Source organism: Herpailurus yagouaroundi, unplaced genomic scaffold (assembly GCF_014898765.1).
Source record: "Herpailurus yagouaroundi ecotype Mexico unplaced genomic scaffold, PumYag 67503, whole genome shotgun sequence".
Taxonomy (NCBI): Eukaryota; Metazoa; Chordata; class Mammalia; order Carnivora; family Felidae; genus Herpailurus; species Herpailurus yagouaroundi.
Genome location: NW_024420310.1, coordinates 3,701,394 through 3,720,329, shown reverse-complemented (window position 1 = coordinate 3,720,329; position 18,936 = coordinate 3,701,394). Strand labels below are relative to the sequence as shown.

Genomic DNA, 18,936 nt, shown 5'->3' with positions numbered 1-18,936 from the left:
CAGCCCTCTTGATGCACTGTAGTAGTCACTTGTAATATTTCTTCAAGGCACTTACTGAAATCTGTAGATATATATTTATTTGCACATTTATATGTTGGCTAAAACTGCCGCACGAGAATGTAAATGCCGGGAGGACAGGTCTGTGCCCTCGCTCACCATTGTGTCCCCAGAGCCTGCTAGACTTCCTGCCACATAATCGGTGCCTGATAAATATTTATTGAATAAATGGATTATATAGATACACATATATGATTTCAAATCATATAATTGAATTTTCTTCGATTAAAACATCACAGCATTTCAATTTCCACTGTGTTTTCAAAGTTCTTGCTTTCAGAAGTTTCCCAGTGTATTCAAGACAGACTTTCTTATTACATTTGAAATAAGCGAAATGGTGGAGATGTTTATATATTGTGAACATATATGTTTAAATTGAGATTATATTTGGGGCGCCTGGGTGGCTCAGTTGGTTAAGTGTCCGATTTCAGCTCAGGCCATGATCTCACGGTTTGTGGGTCCCACCCCATGTCGGGCTCTGTGCTGACAGCTCAGAGCCTGGAGCCTGCTTCGGACTCTGTGTCTCTCTCTCTCTCTGTTTCTCCCCCCACTCACATTCTGTCTGTCTGTCTCTCTCTCTCAAAAATAAATCAAGCTTAAAAAAATGGAAAAAAATAAATTAAGATTATATTTTATTTCTTTTTTTTAGTCTGTTTTTTATTACTTTACCCTATATCGTATGTTACTTAACAATATGTTATATTTCATAAGTATTTTTCTTACAATCCCCACAGTTTTGTCAGATGATTTTTGATGGCTGCATGGTAGTTTTCCTTATAGATAAACAGGCCAAGGTTTCCTTACTGTGTCTTTGGTGTTGCCTATTTATACTGTTTTCAGCATCTTGCTCCTGTAAGTACCACTGTATGTTACGCATACTTTCTTGGAGACAGTTCCGATATGTCCACTGAATGATTGGAAGTTCTAGGTCAAGGCGAATGAATTTCTTTTAAGGTTCTTGTTATGTCACCACAGTGCACTTCAGAGAAATTGCACGAATTTACATCGTCATCCACAATACATTATGGGAGTGCACTTAACTCTGCATGCTCACAAACCTCACATAATTCTCTTTACTTTTGTCCATTTTGTAGATAAAAATATTGTAGACAAAGAAATGCAAACCAAACAATATTTTACTAGCAAAGGCATACATCTCTTTCTCTCCTTTCCTTCCCTCTGTTCTTTCCTCCCTCCCTCTCCCTCTCTCTTGCTCTCTGTCTCTCCCTGTCTTTCTTTTGTCATTTCTGTCTGTGTCTCTTGCCAATTTGTTTCTTCTGTTGGGGTCCTTTTTCCTGTATATTTGTAAGAGCTCTTAACCTATGAAGGGTATTGAGCCTGTCACATATATTAAATCTCCTAAATCTGGCATTTCTCTTTTGTTTTTCCTTATGCTCATGTTGAAATAAATAAATTTAAAACTTTTGTGTAGGTAAAACTAGGAGTCTTTTTCTTTACAGCTTTTACCTACTTATGCTTAAAGAACTATTCCTTCCCCTGAGATTAAGCATTCACCTAAATAGTGCCCAGCTTATTTTACCCCAGTGGTTAAGCATTTCACATTTAACTATTTAATTCACAGTTATGGGGTATTTATAATGGTGTGGAGGAAGAAAAATAATTTTCCCTCTGCCCTTCTAGGTTCTCGGCTGAGAGCCCCCTGTAATAAAAGACAGATTCACAGGAGAAAATAAACAATTTTAATTACATGCATGCACATATGGGAGTCCCACAAAGATATGCGACTCAAAAGGTGGCCAGACTATTGAGGTAAATATACCATCCTGAGTTACGGAAAGGGATAGGGGCCTAGGGTTTCCAAAGTGTGGGGCAGAGACAACTCAAAGGAAGGTGAGAAGTGAAAATGTTTCCTGAAGAAAATTTGCCCTGCCATGCAGATAAGTCTCTAAGACGAAAAAGGGATCTCTGGTAACAGCTCTCTTCTTGGTACAGGCCGCCTTTCTAATATAAATTTCCTTTACAAAAGGGTCCCTTCTACTGTTTTCAGAGCTCCTCCTGTGTCTGCAGTTTCTCAAAATAATTAGCTCAAAATAATCCTTATGCCAAAGTGGCGTATTTGGGGGTGGCATATTCTGCTCGCTTAAGAACGTATCGTACAAGATACTGATTCATTTTTTTCCTCATTTTTAACCAATTCTACCAACTCTGTCCAAGCTCCTCACTCACTTGGACTTCATATCCCTCTTACTAAAGTGGAAGTTTCTTCCTAGCATTCTAGAGGTTTTATTGTGAATGGGATATTCTTTTAACATTGTATGTTCTAACTTGTTATTGCTGGCGTACAGAATCACTATAAGTCCTGTACATTTATTTTGTAACCACCTAACTGAATTATCCTCGTAGTTCTTCGAGTTCATTCACTTGCATTCCTAAGTAGAAGTAGAATGTGATATATCTCCATTTAATATAGTGTGAGCATTTCCTCATTGGCACCCTATTACTTTAAGAAAACCCTAAGGTTAATGTTTGCATAAAATTCTGCTGTATGAGATACACTAGAGTTAAAACATTTTTTGGTTCTTTAAGTTTATTTCTTAATTTAACTCTTGATTTTGAAATGATTCCAGATTTGCAAAAATTTGCAAAATAGCACAAAGAATTCTCATGTACCTTTTGTCCAGCTTCCTTAAATGTTAACATCTTACATAATCACAGTACAAGTATGAAAGCCAGAGAAATAACATGATGCAATATTATAAACCAATCTGTAGACCTTATGCAGAATTTATCAATTGTTCCACTAATACCTTTTATTAGGGACGACGCTCTTCCGATCTTCAGGGGACAAAAAAAAAAAACCTTTGGCTTTTATGATTTGGGACAGTACCTTAGACTTTATTGTTACTGATTCTGAAACTTTTGAACAGAACTGGCCACTTATTTTGTAGAATGTTGCTCCATTTTGTTGTCTGAGGTTTCCTCAGTTAAATGCAGATTTTCCATTTTTGGCGAGGATACCACAGAAGTGATGCTGTGCCCTTCTTAGGGTCTCCTGTCAAGAGGTGCCTCATGTTGATATGTCCTGATACCAGTGATGTTAATTTTGATCGTTGTTTTCCAGGTTTCTTCACTGTGGAGTTACAATTTTTCCCTCAGTAATTATAAATATCTTGTGGTAATATGTTTTCAGACTATGTAAATATCCTGTTTCTCGTTATACTTTTATCCACTAATTTTAGCATCTGCTGATGATTTTTCTTGAAACAATTATTACCATGGTGTTTGCTAAATGATAATTTTCTGTGTCCATCATTCCCGCTATATTTATGAATTGAAAGAGCTCTCCTTTCTCTCTCATTTATTTATTCAGTCATGTATTTATCTCTCAGTGTGGCCTCAGTGTGGATATTTATTTTATACCTTGCTCTTTTTCAGGTTCATCTTGTACATTTGCTGTGCCTGCACATTTCTCCAAGGAGAATGGTATTTAGAAGTCAACATCTGGGCACTAGGTATGCTCATTGCTACTGGGGCCATTGACTCTAGGTCATCTCAGTGCACAGAGCTGGGAAATATATGTATGTATACACAGATACACACACATATATGCATTCAGATGCATATTGTATGGCCCGCTAAGGCAATGTCTTTATAATCACATTGTACTAAGAATAGTTATTGGGGGGTGCCTGGCTGGCTCAGTTGGTGGAGTGTGCAACTGTTGATATTGGGGTCATGAGTTTGAGCCCCATGTAGGGTATTAGAGATTACTTAAAAACTAAAATCTTAAAAAAAATAATACTTATTAGGAACTCATGGATGTGGATTTTATTTTTTAAAAACGTTTATTGATTTATTTTGAGAGAGAGAGAGAGAGAGAGAGAGAGGGGCTAAGCAAGGGAGGAAAGAGAGGGAGAGAATCCCAAGCAGGCTCCTCACTGTCAGTGCAGAGCCCAACGTAGGGCTTGATCCCATGAACTGCAAGATCATGACCTGAGCCAAAATCAAGAGTCCCATGCTCAACCGACTGAGCCACCCAGGCGACCCTGTATGTGAATTTTAAAAGATGACTTCCTGGGACACCTGGGTGGCTCAGTTGGTTAAGTGTCTGACTTCGACTCAAGTCATGATCTCACGGTTTGTGAGTTTGAGCCCCACATCGGGCTCCGTGCTGACAGGTCAGAGCCTGGAGCCTGCTTCAAGTTCTGTGTCTCCCTCTCTCTCTGCCCCTCCCCTGCTCATTCTTTCTCTCTCTGTCTCTCTCTCTGTCTCTCTGTCTCTCTGTCTCTCTCTCAAAAATAAACATTAAAAAATTTAAAAGATAACTTCCTGACACCTATCAAGATGGTCATATAGCTTTGATTGTGATGTGATGAATACTATTCACATGTTTTTCTAATTATCAAACACCTATGTACACCTAAAGGAAAACCTGCCAAGTCACAGTAAACTAGTCTTTTAGTGTGTATTATTCTTCAGGAATTGCTTTGCTAATACTTTATTTAGAATTTATGCTTCTATATTCACAAATTAGGTTTTTAGTTCTCGGTTTTGGTGCTTCATCAGGTTTGGATATCCGAGTTAAGGTCACTGTATTAGTTTCCTGTGGCTACTGTAGCAACGTTATGTATTCTCTGGTGGTTCTGAAGGCCAGAAGTCTGAAAGGAAGTTGTCGGTGTGGTGGGTTCCTTCTGGTAGCTCTGAGGGAGCACCTGTTCCCCGCCTCTCTCCTGCCTTCTCGTGCTTGTCGGTAATCCTCAGTGGTTCTTGACTTGTAACTGCATCACTCCAAGCTCTGCCTCTGTCTTCACATGGCCTTCTCCTGTGTGTCTCCCCATGTCCTCTCCTCTTCTCATAAGGATGCCAGTCACTGGATTTAGGACTCGCCCTAAATCCGGAATGATTCCATCTTGAGATCCTTAACTAATTACAATTGCGAAGATTCTACTTCCAAATAAGATCACAGTCTGAGGTTCCAGGTGGAAATGAATGGGCGGGGGCACTAGCTAACCCACTATCGTGGCTCAAATTAAGTGGATCAAACTTTTACTTTATTTTATTTTATTTTTTTACAATTTGGAACGAGTGTGAGGTCTTTACATACTATGTTTCTGCCTTTAATTCACTGACACTTAGGTACCATATTCTCGTTTTTGGTATTCCTGTATTGTTTAGGCTATTGAGCACCTCAACCATCTTTATAGTTTTTCCCTTGGCTAATATATATATATATATATATATATATATATTATATAAATCTATAAATCACATGTAATCATATGATTCAAAAGTGTTTATATGTTAATCTATGCAGCAGGGTATGTTTGTGATATAGATAGATACGGTTATAAATATTGGCATCTGGCGATAAGCTGACATCTGGTGTGTAGTACTAACTTTTTATTAATTGATTTATGTTCACAATTGCTTTATGCAGACTACATAAATACCGCTCTCATTTTTATTTAAAAAATTAACCTTACATTTGTGATGGCTTTAATAGGGATTAAAGTGCTATAATCAGCTCTCATCATATTAAAGAGCTGCTATTTTCACTGTATACCATGGAAAAGCACCTCAGCTTTCACTCCTGATACCATCCCCAGAGGGGCCATTCGAGCTTGTAAGGATGAGGTGAATTTCAACAGGCACAGATGTCTTCCACCAGACCTAGGAAATAACCTGAAGAATGCCAAGAAGATCAAAAAGCGGGAGTTTGGCAAAGCTCTGCAAGGAGCATGTGGGGCAGAAGGGGGAAATGGGAGGGATAGTCAGTGGACCAAGGCCAACTTGGAGGGTGGCCATTCTGTGAAGGGTTTGCAGAAGGGGAGTGTAAGCCCCTACCTTCTCTTGCACAGACCACTTGAATGTTCTAAATCTTTTCTGCCTTTGGTGTGGTCTATATCCAGCCTTGTTAGCAATGCTGGTGACGCTTCCCCCGCCCCAGAGGATTATGTCCAAGTTTATGGCCTTGAGAGCAGGAGACTAGAGGAGAGAACAAGGAAATACAGGAGACAAACCCACGACTCCTAGAGGCTCATGTAGCCAGGGAGGGTATTTAATTCAACCTACCTGAAATCCTCCTGAACACAAGAGGACCAGTCAAGGTTGAGAAACTGAGTCACATACTTTCTTGGAACATTCCTGCTCCACTTTTTAAAATAAATACATGGCAGGTGCTCAGTTTATGTTTGATGAGTAAATACTTCTTGACGTCCGCCACAGTAACCAGCACAAAGCTGCACACAGTAGTAACTGGCTACCATTTTCTTCAGCAACCCACTGGTTGCTTACCTGAGTTATCTCACATAATGCTCACAATAAAAGCAGGTGACACCAACCTCAGAAGCTACTGTGTGGCTAAAGTGATATAATCCATGTAAACCACTTACCATAGTGAGTAGCTATGATAAGACAGATTTGATAGAGGAGGAAGTAGAGGCCCGGAAAGGTTAACAAACAACTTGCCCCAAGTCATACAGTTAGGAAATAATAGCGCTGGGATTCCAGCTTTACTTTATCAGGCTCAAAGCCCATGCTTTCCCCAGTGTCCTATGCTAGAGGGAGATGGGTTAGCCAGTATGGAATAAAGAGACTCTTTAAAGGCTGTCTACCCTGGGAGTACATTAAGCCGCTTATTTGGCTGCACTATTTTGCTAATTAATTTGGTACTTGCTTAAAACCAATAAAAATGATTATGGTGAAGTTTTAAAGTTTCCAGAGGAGAGATTGTTTACACCTGGCACACTGGAGCAAGCAAGGGAGAGGAAATGAGCTAGAGGAGAAAGGAGGCAGAGACCTTTACTGTAGTGCCACGTGCCTGTTTTTCAAATTAGACATTCCAAAGTCTTCCATCGGAGCAGTTTGCTGTGTCCATCTAGGCAGTTTTCCACTGTGTGGAAAAGACACAAAAGCTTTTGTTCATCATGAAAGAATTTTCTCGTTCCCACCTACAGTAATTGCCAAGAATGAAATCTGTTACAGTCATTCCAAAGAAGAGTGATTGTCTTTCTTTGCGTTAATGCCACGTAGTAGATGCAGGGCCAACTTGAGACGTTGCAAAGGCAGCAGCTTCCTGTGGGGGTCAGCGGCGCTGTGGTTTAAGAGCTTCCTTTTAGATCAGTTCTCTCTGGGGAGGGTCCAGGGTGTTTTAGCCACCATAAAGAACTGTGTGCTTTTGAACAGGGCCATACACCTTCCTTGCTTTTCAGATTTGAAGTCTGAAGCCCAGATAGAAGGGATTTGCTCTGTGTTGGTCACACAGCCAGTTAGTGGTAGACGCGGGACTTGAAGCCAGATCTCTTCACTTCTGTGGGAAAACTGAATGGAATCCGACCTCACCGAGGAATGTTGAAGGATGTTAGCGGGAGCCGGAGGAGGAACCAGTAAAGAACTGTGAAGAACAGGAGCACCTGGGTGGTTCAGTCAGTTGAGCATCCGACTTCGGCTCAGGTCACGATCTCATGGTTCGTGGGTTCAAGCCCTGTGTCGGGCTCTGTGCTGACAGCTCGGAGCCTGGAGCCTGCTTTGGATTCTGTGTCTTCCTCTCTCTCTCTGTTCCTCCCCCACTTGTGCTCTGTCGCTCTCTCTCTCAAACATAAATAAACATTAAAATTTTTTTACAAAGAACTGTGAAGAACAAAATGTCAACTAAGCCTGATAATTATGAAAGAGTATGTCAGAGGCAGTGCTGTCCGGGTAACTACTAATGTACATTGAATATCTGCTGCTTCCTCAAAGTGGGATGATGTAAAACAACTGTAGCTTTAATTTCATATAAATAGAGCTGAAGATCCACTACGGCTTTGGAGCCACTTGCCCACTGCAAAGTGTGTGTGTGCAGGGTATTTGCTCTGCTCAACAGCACAATCAGCTCGTTCTATACTTAGGGTTCTGTAGGCTCCTTTGGGTCTCAACTTTTGTTTTCCCTTTTCCTCCAACACGTCCAGGCTAGCTCATTGCCCTGTGGATGGCCTTCTCACTAATTGCCTGTTTTCTGTTAAGGAGCCAAGAGATTTTTCAGGTAATGAGGCAGGGGTCCTTTTGAAACAAAACATAACCAAACACATCTTGCCCCAGTTTCCCAGCCTCTAGTGTCCCCTTGGTCATGTCATCTGTGAATTGGGAATAATATTACTGTTTTTTTGGGGGGGGGGTGCCTACCATCCCTTGATGGATACTGGGGAGTCCTCACTCACTCAAGAATTTCTGGATGTTGGGACAAGTGACACATAGGCACCAACGTGTGTTGTGATAAGCTGAAAAAAGTGTCTCCTCGAGACTTTGGGACCTAATCCCTGGAAACTGTGTTGCCTTATTGGAAGAAAAGGTCTTTGGAGATGTGATGAAGTGAAGGATCTTGAGGTGAGGACATTATCCTGGATTATCTGGGTGGGCTCTAAACACAGTCACACGTATCCTTATAAGAGGGAGACAAAGATGGTGCACACAGAGGAAGAAGGTGATGTGAGATACAAAGACGGAGCAGACAGAAACGTGAAGACAGAAACTCACGAGTCCGGTTCTGACTTGAGGATTGGAGCGATGGGGCCAGCAGCCAAAGAATGCCGGCAACCACTAGACACTGAAAGAGGCTAAGAACAGCTTCCTCCCCAGAGGCTTCAGAGGCAGTGCGGCCCTGCTGACACCTTAATTTCAGACAAGCGACACCGATTCCAGACTCCGAAACTGTGAGAGCATAAATTTCTATTGTTTACGCCCTTGGATTCCTGGCAGTTTGTTACAGCAGCCGTAGGAAACTAAAACAGTTGGTTACTCACAAAGGAACCCTCAGCAGGAGTCCCAAGGAGAAGGGCTCAGGTTCCCATTAGGGGGGAATGGCAGCTTCGGGTGTTTGTTGTCATGGGGAGTGGAGCTGGGGTGGGACTTTGTGCGTGGATGCAGGGCCTTTCACGGTTTGAAATCTCTGCTGGGGGACAGAGCACCTGACTCACTCAGATATGGGGCAAAAGGGAAGGGAGGGATGGGGCTTGAAAGCTCTCAGCTGCCAAAAATCAAAATGTAGTTGGATGCTTCATTTCCCACAACCAAACAATTGTGTGTCAAGTTAAAACAGTAAAGTTTTGAGAACAGGGCTTGGAGAGTAGGGCTCAGCACAAATTGATTGCTAATAAATATTACCCATTATCATGTTTACCATTTGAAATTTTTTTAATGTTTATTTATTTTTGAGAGAGAGAGAGAGCAAGAGAGAGTGCATGAGCGGGAGAGAGGCAGAGAGAGGGAGACACAGAATCTGAAGCAGGTTCCAGGCTCTGAGCTGTCAGCACAGAGCCCCATGCGGGGCTCAAACTGACGAACTGTGAGACGGTGACCTGAGCAGAAGTCTGACGCTCAACCGACTGAGCCGCCCAGGTGCCTCTCATGTTTACCATTTAAAAAAATCCCTTCTTATTTTCCGTTTCCCAAGCCGGAATTGGAGTACTCACGAGTCCGGTTCCGAAACTTCTGCGTGCCTGCGCTACACTTCCTCTCCAGGGTGATCTCATCAATCCCTGTGCCTTTCAGCGTTATCCAAATTGACCTCTGCCTCGGACCTGTCCCCACGCTCCACACTGCAAGATCCAATTCCCTGCTCACTGTCTCTCCACAGACCTCTGACAGGCATTTCAGTGTCCACAGGTCTCCTAAACCGACCCCATGGTCTTTCCCTGCAAAGCCCCTGCCCTCAGGTCTCCCCACCTGATGCAATCACGCTGCCATCCTTCCTGTGTTCCAGTCAGGAACCCAGAAGTTACCCATGGTGCCCTACAACTACTCCAATCATCAGCAAGCTCAGCCGATTCCATCTCCTCTCCGTCCCCACTGACTACTTCATCTCAGCCCCTTCAAGTGCACCGGGCCTGGAAACTCCATCCAGAGCCCCCAGGGAGACCTCCACACCAACTCTGAATCTCTAGTTCAGTGGTCATGGCTGTATTTTAGAATCACCTAAATTCTAGAGTCACCTAAATTATTCGTCCATGCCCCAGACAAAGGTGGTCAGAGTCTCTAAGGTGGGGCTCAGGCATCAGAAAATTTTAAATCTTAGGTGATTCCAAAATGCAGCCAAGGAGGAGGACCGCTGTGTTGGACTTGAGGTGAGAAGCTTTGTCTTTCCTTCTTTCTTTCTTTCTTTTTGTAACTTAGAAAGTGCTTTATTTTATTTTTATTTTTTAAAATTGTGGTTAAAAAACAGAAAACATCAAATGTGCCATCAATCATTTTTTAGTGTATAGTTCAGTAGTATGAACAATATCATATTGTTGTTTAACAGATTTCTAGAATGTTTTCATCTTGCAAAATTGAAACTCTATACCCATCGAACTGCAATTCCCCATTCTACCCTCCCCACATCCTCTGACAACCACCATTCTACTTTCTGTCTCTGATTTTGACTACTCTAAGTGGAAAATCACACAGTAGAAGTAGAATCACACAGTATTTATCTTTTTGTGACTGGCTTATTTCACTTAGCATAATGTCCTCAGGGTTTCATGTTGTAGTGTGGTTCAGAATTTCTTCCTTTTTGAAAAAATTGTTTTATGTTTATTTTTGAGAGAGACGGAGCACGAGTGGGGGAGTCGCAGAAAGAGAGGGAGACACAGAATCTGAAGCAGGCTCCAGGCTCTGAGCTGTCAGCACAGAGCCCAACGTGGGGCTCAAACTCACAGACCGCGAGATCATGACCTGAGCCAAAGTCGGACGCTCAACCGACTGAGCCACCCAGGCACCCCTGGACATATTTTCAACAGTCATACTATGGCCAGTGGCTATTGAGGAGTCTAATCCGGCATACTGATGAGTCAGATGCAAGTTGCAGATAATTCTCTATCTCTTCCATTCCTGAGTCGTTGTATCCACTTACGTCTCATTAGAAGTCACAGTCAAATTAGCTTTTGCAAGAAAATAGTCTTGTGAATATGAACAACTGGCAGTTTTAATACTTAAGCAGGGCATGCAAGCATTACACTTCAAAGAAGTTTTTATTAATGCATATTTTCTTTTCTCTTGCATCTCACGAAAATAGAATAAAGAAACAAATGTTCCTCATGCACCTCCTTGTTATCATGCACTAAGCCATATTCGAGGGGTGCCTGGGTGGCTCAGTCGGTTAAGCACCCGACTTCGGCTCAGGTCATGATCTCACGGTTTGTGAGTTCGAACCTCCAGGCTGGGCTCTGTACTGAACAGCTCGCGAAGCCTGGAGCCTGCTTCGGATTCTGTGTCTCCCTCTCTGTCTGCCCCTCCCCCGCTTGCACTCTCTCTCTCTCTCTCTCTCTGTCTGTCTCTCAAAAATAAATAAATAAACGTTTAAGAATTTCCTTCCTTTGTAATGCCGACTAATATTCCATTGTAGGTAAACTGACTGCCAACCAGTTGTTCAAAGTAGTTGTAACACTTTATACTCCTCCAGCGGAATATGAGAGTGACAGTTGCCACGGAGATATTCTCAAGGAGGTTAAGGTCAGTGAGTTCTCTGCAGTAAGTATAAAATGTTCTGTTTAGATCTATTTATTTTTTGTAAGTTTGTTTTCAGTTTCTTTATTTATTTTGCGAGAGAGAATCCCAAGCTCAGAGCTCAAGCCCATGAATGGTGAGCTCACGACCTGACCTGAAACCAAGAGTTGGATGCTTAACCGACAGAGCCACCCAGGCGCCCCTGTTCTGTTACATCTAATGAGTGAGTATATTCTGGATGATCTTGGGGACCCCACATAAGTGAACTGTGATACATGCCTTCCTTGTCTGTTTCAGCACTGCTTTTGGTGATTGTGATGAACAGAGATGGCAGCGTTTCTTAAACTTCAGACCAGGGGGCATATGCTCAAGAGTCCACAAATATATTCTTGGGGTCTTCATATTTTCACGTCTGAAAAATCACCATTTAATTTAACCCTTACAATCACCGTATAAGGTAGATCGTACTGTTAAGCATGTTTTACAGAAGAGGAAACTGAGAGCCAGAAAGGGGGAAATGATTCACCTAAGGCCACACAGCTTGTAGGTGGTAGAGTCAAGACTCAGAACCAGGTCTGATTGCAAAGTACTTTTTGGTTATAAAGCACTAACTAGTAAACTACCTTTATGAGGACGGTTCTTGTTCATTGTTTTTTTTTTTTAACAGCTTTATTGAGATATGATTCACCTACCATACAATCCACCTGTTTATAACGTACCATTCGTTGTCTTAATACATGCACAGAGTTCTGCAGTCTTCATCTAAATCAATTTTAGAATATTTTCATGATGACCAAAAGAAGCTCTGCACACCATAATCATCACCTTCCAATCTCCCTATTCCCTGACTAGCCTTATGCCACCACTAGTGCCTTTTGTGTTTATAGCTTTGCCTATTGTAGACATTTCATGTAAATGGAATCATAATATGTAGTCCTTTGCAACTGGTTTCTTTCACTTAGCATGATGTTTTCAAGGCTCCCGCATGGTGTAGCATGTATTTGAATTCCATTTATTTTATGGCCAAAGAATATCCCACATTTTATGTATCCATTCACCAGTTGGTGGACATTTGAGTTGTTTCCACCTTTTGGCTATTGGGAATAATGCTGCCAGGAACATTCGTGTATGAGTTTTTGTGTGGACGTAGTTTTCATTTCTCATGGGTATGGACCTAGGAGCGGAGTTCCCATGAGAAATGAAAACCGCATCTGCCCAAAACTTGTTCATGAATGTTTGTAGCAACGATACGCACATGGTCATGTGGTAACTCTATGTTTAGCTTTTTGGGGAACTGCACATTTTTTTTCAAACTGCTGCACCATTTTACATTCCCATAAGCAGGGTATGAGGGTTCCAATGTTTTACAATCTCATCAATACATGTTATTAGCTTACTTTTTACTTATCTATATCCTAGTGGGTGTGAAGTGGTACCTCATTTTGGTTTTGATTTGCATTTTTTTTGGTGACTAATAATGTTGAGTACCTTTTTATATGCTTATTGACCACTGGTGTATCTTCTTTGGAGAAGCATCTTACAGGTCTTTTGCCCACTTTTATTTATTTATTTATTTATTTATTCATTCATTCATTCATTTATTATTTTTGTTATTTTATTTTATTTTTTTATCACTTTATTTAATTTGTTTTTTTAGTTTACATCCAAGTTAGTTAGCATATAGTGCATCAATGATTTCAGGAGATTTCTTTTTTTTCTTTAAAAATTTTTTTTAATGTTTATTTATTTTTGAGAGAGAGAAAGAGAGAGAGAGAGAGACAGAGTGTGAGCCAGGGAGGGGCAGAGAGAGAGGGAGACACAGAATCTGAAGCAGGTTCCAGGCTCTGAGCTCTGAGCTGTCAGCACAGAGCCTGACACGGGGCTTGAACCCACAAACCGTGAGATCATCACCTGAGTCGAAGTTGGACGCTTAACTGACTGAGCCACCCAGGCACCCCTTCAGGAGTAGATTTCTTAATGTCCCTTACCCATTTAGCCCATCCCCCCTCCCACAATCCCTCCAGTTACCCTCTGTTTGTTCTCCATATTTAAGAGTCTCTTATGTGTTGTCTCCCTCCCTGTTTTTATATTATTTTTGCTTCCCTTCCCTTATGTTCATCTGTTTTGTCTTTTAAAGTCCTCTTATGAGTGAAGTCATATGATATTTGTCTTTCTCTGGCTGACTAATTTTTCTTAGCATAATACCTTCTAGTTCTATCCACGTAGTTGCAAATGGCAAGATTTCATTCTTTTTGATTGCTGAGTAATACTCCATTGTATATATATGCCACTTCTTCTTTATCCATTCATCCACTGATGGACATTTGGGCTCTTTCCATACTTAGGTTATTGCTGATAGTGCTTCTATAGACATGGGGGTGCCTGTGTCCCTTCAAAACAGCACACCTCTATCCCTTGGATAAATGCCTAGTAGTGCAATTGCTGGGTCGTAGGGTAGTTCTATTTTTAGTTTTTTGAGCAACCTCCATACTGTTTTCCAGAGTGGCCGCACCAGCTTGCATTCCCACCAACAATGCAAAAGAGATACTCTTTCTCCACATCCTCGCCAACATCTGTTGTTGCCTGAGTTGTTAATGTTAGCCATTCTGACAGGTGCGAGGTGGCATCTCGTTGTGGTTTTGATTTGTATTTCCCTGATGATGAGTGATGTGGAGCAGTTTTTCACGTGTCGGTTGGCCATCTGGATGTCTTCTTTGGAGAGATGTCTATTCATGTCTTTTGCCCATTTCTTCACTGGATTATTTGTTTTTTGGGTGTTGAGTTTGATAAGTTCTTTGTAGATTTTGGATACTAACCCTTTATCTGATATGTCATTTGCAAATATCTTCTCTCATTCTGTCAGTTGCCTTTTAGTTTTGTTGATTGTTTCCTTTGATGTGCAGAAGTTTTTATTTTGATGAGGTCCCAGTAGTTCATTTTTGCTTTTGTTTCCCTTGCCTTCAGAGACGTGTTGAGTAAGAAGTTCCTGCGGCCAAGATCAAAGAGGTTTTTGCCTGCTTTCTCGAGGATTTTGATGGCTTCCTGTCTTATGTTTAGGTCTTTCATCCATTTTGAGTTTATTTTTGTGTATGGAGTAAGAAAGTGGTCTAGGTTCATTCTTCTGCATGTCGCTGTCCAGTTTTCCCAGCACCACTTGCTGAAGAGACTGTCTTTATTCCATTGGATATTCTTTCCTGCTTTGTCAAAGATGAGTTGGCCATATGTGTGTGGGTCCATTTCTGGGTTCTCTATTCTGTTCCATTGATCTGAGTGTCTGTTCTTGTGCCAGTACCATACTGTCTTGATGATCACAGCTTTGTAGTATAGCTTGACGTCTGGGATTGTGATACCTCCTGCTTTGGTTTTCTTTTTCAAGATTGCTTTTGCTATTTGGGGTATTTTCTGGTTCCATACAAATTTTAGGATTGTTTGTTCTAGCTCTGTGAAGAATGCTAGTGTTATTTTGATAGGGATTGCATTGAATACGTAGATTGCTTTGTGTAGTATTGACATTTTAAAAATATTTGTTCTTCCAATCCATGAGCATGGAATGTTTTTCCATTTCTTTGTGCCTTCTTTAATTTCTTTCATAAGCTTTCTATAGTTTTCAGTGTATAGATTTTTCACCTCTTTGGTTAGATTTATTCCTAGGTATTTTATGGTTTTTGGTGCTATTGTAAATGGGATCGATTCCTTGATTTCTCTTTCTGTTGCTTCATTGTTGGTGTATAGGAATGCAACTGATTTCTGTACATTGATTTTATATTCTGCCACTTTGCTGAATTCATGAATCTAGCAGTTTTTTGGTGGAATCTTTTGGGTTTTCCATATAGAGTATCATGTCATCTGTGAGGAGTGAAACTTTGACCTCCTCATTCTTTTTCCCACTTTTAAATTGGGTTGTCTTTTTATTATTGAGTTGAAAGAGTTCTTTATATTACCTGGATAAATTTTAGTTATGGATATATGACGTATAGTTTTTTTTCCTGTTCTGTGCATTCATTTCTGTCTCTTCACTTTCTTCATGAGGTCTGTTGAATCACAGGGTGTTTTTTTTCCTGTTTGTTTAATTTTTTAATGTTTACTTATTTTTGAGAGAGAAAGAGAGAGGCAGTGCAAGTGGGGGAGGGGAAGAGAGAGAGGGAGACACAGAATCTGAAGCAGGCTTCAGGCTCTGAGCTGTCAACACAGAGCCTGACACAGGGCTCTCGAACCCATGAACCATGAGATCATGACCTGAGCCAAAGTTGGACACTTAACCAACTGAAACACCCAGGCACCCCTGAATCACAGGGTTTTAATTTTGGTGTCAATTTATCAAATTTTCCTTCTACTGTTTTGGCTTTTATTGTCATACCTAAGAAACTATAGCCTATTCAAGTGTCATGAAGATTTTTGCCTGTGTTTCTTCTAAGAGTTTAACAGTTTTAGCTCTTACGTTTAGGTCTATGATCCATTTGGAGTATATGATGTGAGGTAGGATCCAAATTCATTCTTTTGTGTATGGATATCCAGTTGTCAAAACACCATCTGTTGAAATAACTATTGTTTCCCATTGAATGTTCTTGACACTGTTCTCAATAACAAATATCTCTAGATATATGGGCTTATTTTTGGACTCTCACTTCTACTGGATTGATCTGTGGGTGTATCCTTATGCCAGTACCACACTGTTTTGACTGCTGACAAAGGCAGCAATTTCAGACTATAAAATAGAAAACTGAGGAGCTTGACAAAGACAGTGGGAAAAGTTTCCTGGTAATAGCCAAGATGTGAATGGTCTTCAAGGTGCATAAAAGACAACTGTTGAAAAGAAGTGGGGTGATTAGCATCTCCATAGACAAACATAGTCACATTATCTTGGAAGAATTTTAGGTAAGACATCCAAAATATTAGGCAACAGTGAAATATAGGCAAGAACAGAATGAAACAAAGAATGAGAGTGGCTAAAGGGCAGGGCTTGGAGGAAACACCCTCTGCCTGCCATGTGTGCAGATGATGAGAAAGAATGGTGGGTCAGTTCAGGAAAGCTCTTGAAAGGGTTGTTGAGAAAATTCCCACTCTCTCCAACCAGACCTTCTTGGTTTACCCAGCACCCCCACCCCCAGGGAGGAGCCAGGAGTGATTCTTTGTGATGTCTAAGCTCACACCCACCCACCCAGCATATCCCCTACTGGCTGGGGCGAGTGCCTAACTGAACAAACAAGGCCAAAGGGTGTGGCTCCTCATTGTACCACTAAGGGGTATTTTACAGTCTGGTCAGGAGCTCTGGAGAAGACCATTGGGAGGTTTCAACACGGCTAAAGTTACCAGGAAGCCAGAGGGAGTGAGCACAGTTATGAAACAACCAACACTAAGCACAAGACAATTAACCCCAAACACAAAAAAGAAGAAGAGAAAGAACCACTATCAACCCAGATCCACAGGGACTGGCAAGGTGAGACCACCTCACCCAATTCCCTCCTCTTCTTTCCCTTTGATTCCCTTCCCCCAAGACTCCCACCCTTTCCTTGCCTGGCACAAAACTCCACATTAACCTGTGCCCCTTCTCATGAAACCTTCCTTTCCATTCAGTCCCCACCTTCTTCCTCCAACCCATTGCCCTTCTGGAATCACCCTGTTGCCCTTCCAGGTAAACAAGATACAGAGGGGAATAAAAAGACTGCTTTGTGGAAAGTCAAGAAAAAAATCCTCTCATATTGGTACAACAATTCCAAGGAAGGTGAAGAGAGTGAAAAAAAACAAGAAGTTTCAGCCTTTTACAAAAATTGAGTAGTAGCGTACACTCAGATCACTGAGTTCAGGCCCAGAAGACCCTGCCAAATGACAATCCTACAAGGTCTAACACCATATGGAACAGAGATGATGATGATTAAAATAAAATCGTCAACCTTTGAGAAGCCTCTTATTCCAGGAGGTAGGGGTGTGTGTGTGTGTGTGTGTGAGAGAGAGAGAGAGAGAGAGAGAGAGAGAGAGGGTGCTATGATCATGAAGAAGAAGGGAAATAAGGGAAGAGAAGAGACAGGTTGTGAAAAGGGAGAAGGTGAGGTTCTGGAGAGTTGGGGACCCACAGTGACAGGCCCACAAGTTAGCCAGACATTATGGATAAAGACTGGCTGAGAACTGAACACTGATGCAAAATTTCATTCTTAACATTTAACCAATAAGCAAGGAGGAAAAGGGCTTTGTGTTTGTGTGTGTGTGTGTGTGTGTGTGTGTGTGTGTGTGTATGTGTGTGTGTGACAACATCAGTGTTTAGATTGCCAGAAACTGAATGGGGAGAGGTGTGATATATGTTGGGTGAAAGGGTCACCCCCTAATAAAACATAGACAAAGAAACCACCTTTAGGCCACCTACTTCACAGCAGTGTTTCCTTTCCCCCATACTATGCAGGAAGCAACTAAATGCCCTCAGAAGAACCTTAATTCATCCTAATAAAAATTATTGACAGCATTCCCAAGGACTGTTTAGATGGTGTTTAGATGCCACAAACCCACTATAAATTAGGTGACTTTCTAGCTAAGAAAATTTGGGATGGAGCAGTGTCCTATCAGGTTAAGGAAATCTTTCTCCAATCATCAGCTGATTGTTAAGCTAAAAGAAGAGAGACTTTAGTGGCTACACACAACAAAGAATATAGATTTACAGAATTAGTTCAGAAAAGTCACCAAACCACCAAACAACAACATATCCCAATAACTGGGTATCTGCATGCAAAGAAGTTAATCTGAAACTCCTTCACACCATATACAAAAAATAAATCAAAGATCTAAATATAAGAGCTAAAACTAATTCTTAGGAGAAAACATTTTGTAAATATTCATGACCTTGGACTAGGCAATGGTTTCTTTTTTGTTTAAATTTTTTTAATGTTTATTCATTTTTGAGAGAGACAGAGAGAAAGAGAGCGAGAGCTAGCAGGGATAGGCAGAGAGAGAGGGAGACACAGAATCCAAAACAAGCTCCAGGCTCTCAGCTGTCATCACAGAGTCTGATGTGTGGTGAACCCACAAACTGTAAGATCATGACCTGAGCCGAAGTCAGACACTTAACCCGATGAGCCACTCAGGCACCCCAAGGCAATGGTTTCTTATATATGACACCAAAAGCACAAGCAACCAAGGAAAAAATAAAGTAGATGTCATCATGATTAAAATCTCTGATGCACTGTAATTTAAATCTTCGGAGAAAATACTTGCAAATCATATATATCTAATAAGGATCTAGCATCCAGAATATATAAATAACTCTTTAAACTCAACAAAAAAAAGACAGAGAAGTCAATTAAAGAAGTGGGCAAAGGATTTGAATAGGTATTTCTCCAAAAAAGATAGAAAAAGGACAGTGAACTCATGAAAAGATGTTCAATATCACTGGGCATTAGGGAAATGAAATCAAAAGCACAGTTAGGTACCGCTTCTAGATGCTTCTAAACATAATTAGGTACTGACTAAGAT

The 18,936-nt window shown here is 41.1% G+C and overlaps 1 long non-coding RNA gene across 3 annotated transcripts in view; it reads left to right on the top strand.

Annotated features, from left to right (window-relative positions):
- Positions 1–3,290: 3,290 nt before the first annotated feature.
- Positions 3,291–18,936, top strand: part of LOC121025112 (uncharacterized) — a 35,350-nt gene continuing 19,704 nt past the window's right edge. Inside the window, exons 1-3 of one of the 3 annotated variants that reach the window (XR_005787950.1) lie at positions 3,291–3,530; positions 11,378–11,484; positions 11,558–11,701. This is a non-coding gene — a long non-coding RNA (uncharacterized LOC121025112). Of the gene's footprint in view, positions 3,531–11,377; positions 11,702–16,732; positions 17,091–18,936 lie in introns of those variants that run through there. The other 2 variants (XR_005787951.1, XR_005787949.1) reach the window with 2 other exon arrangements.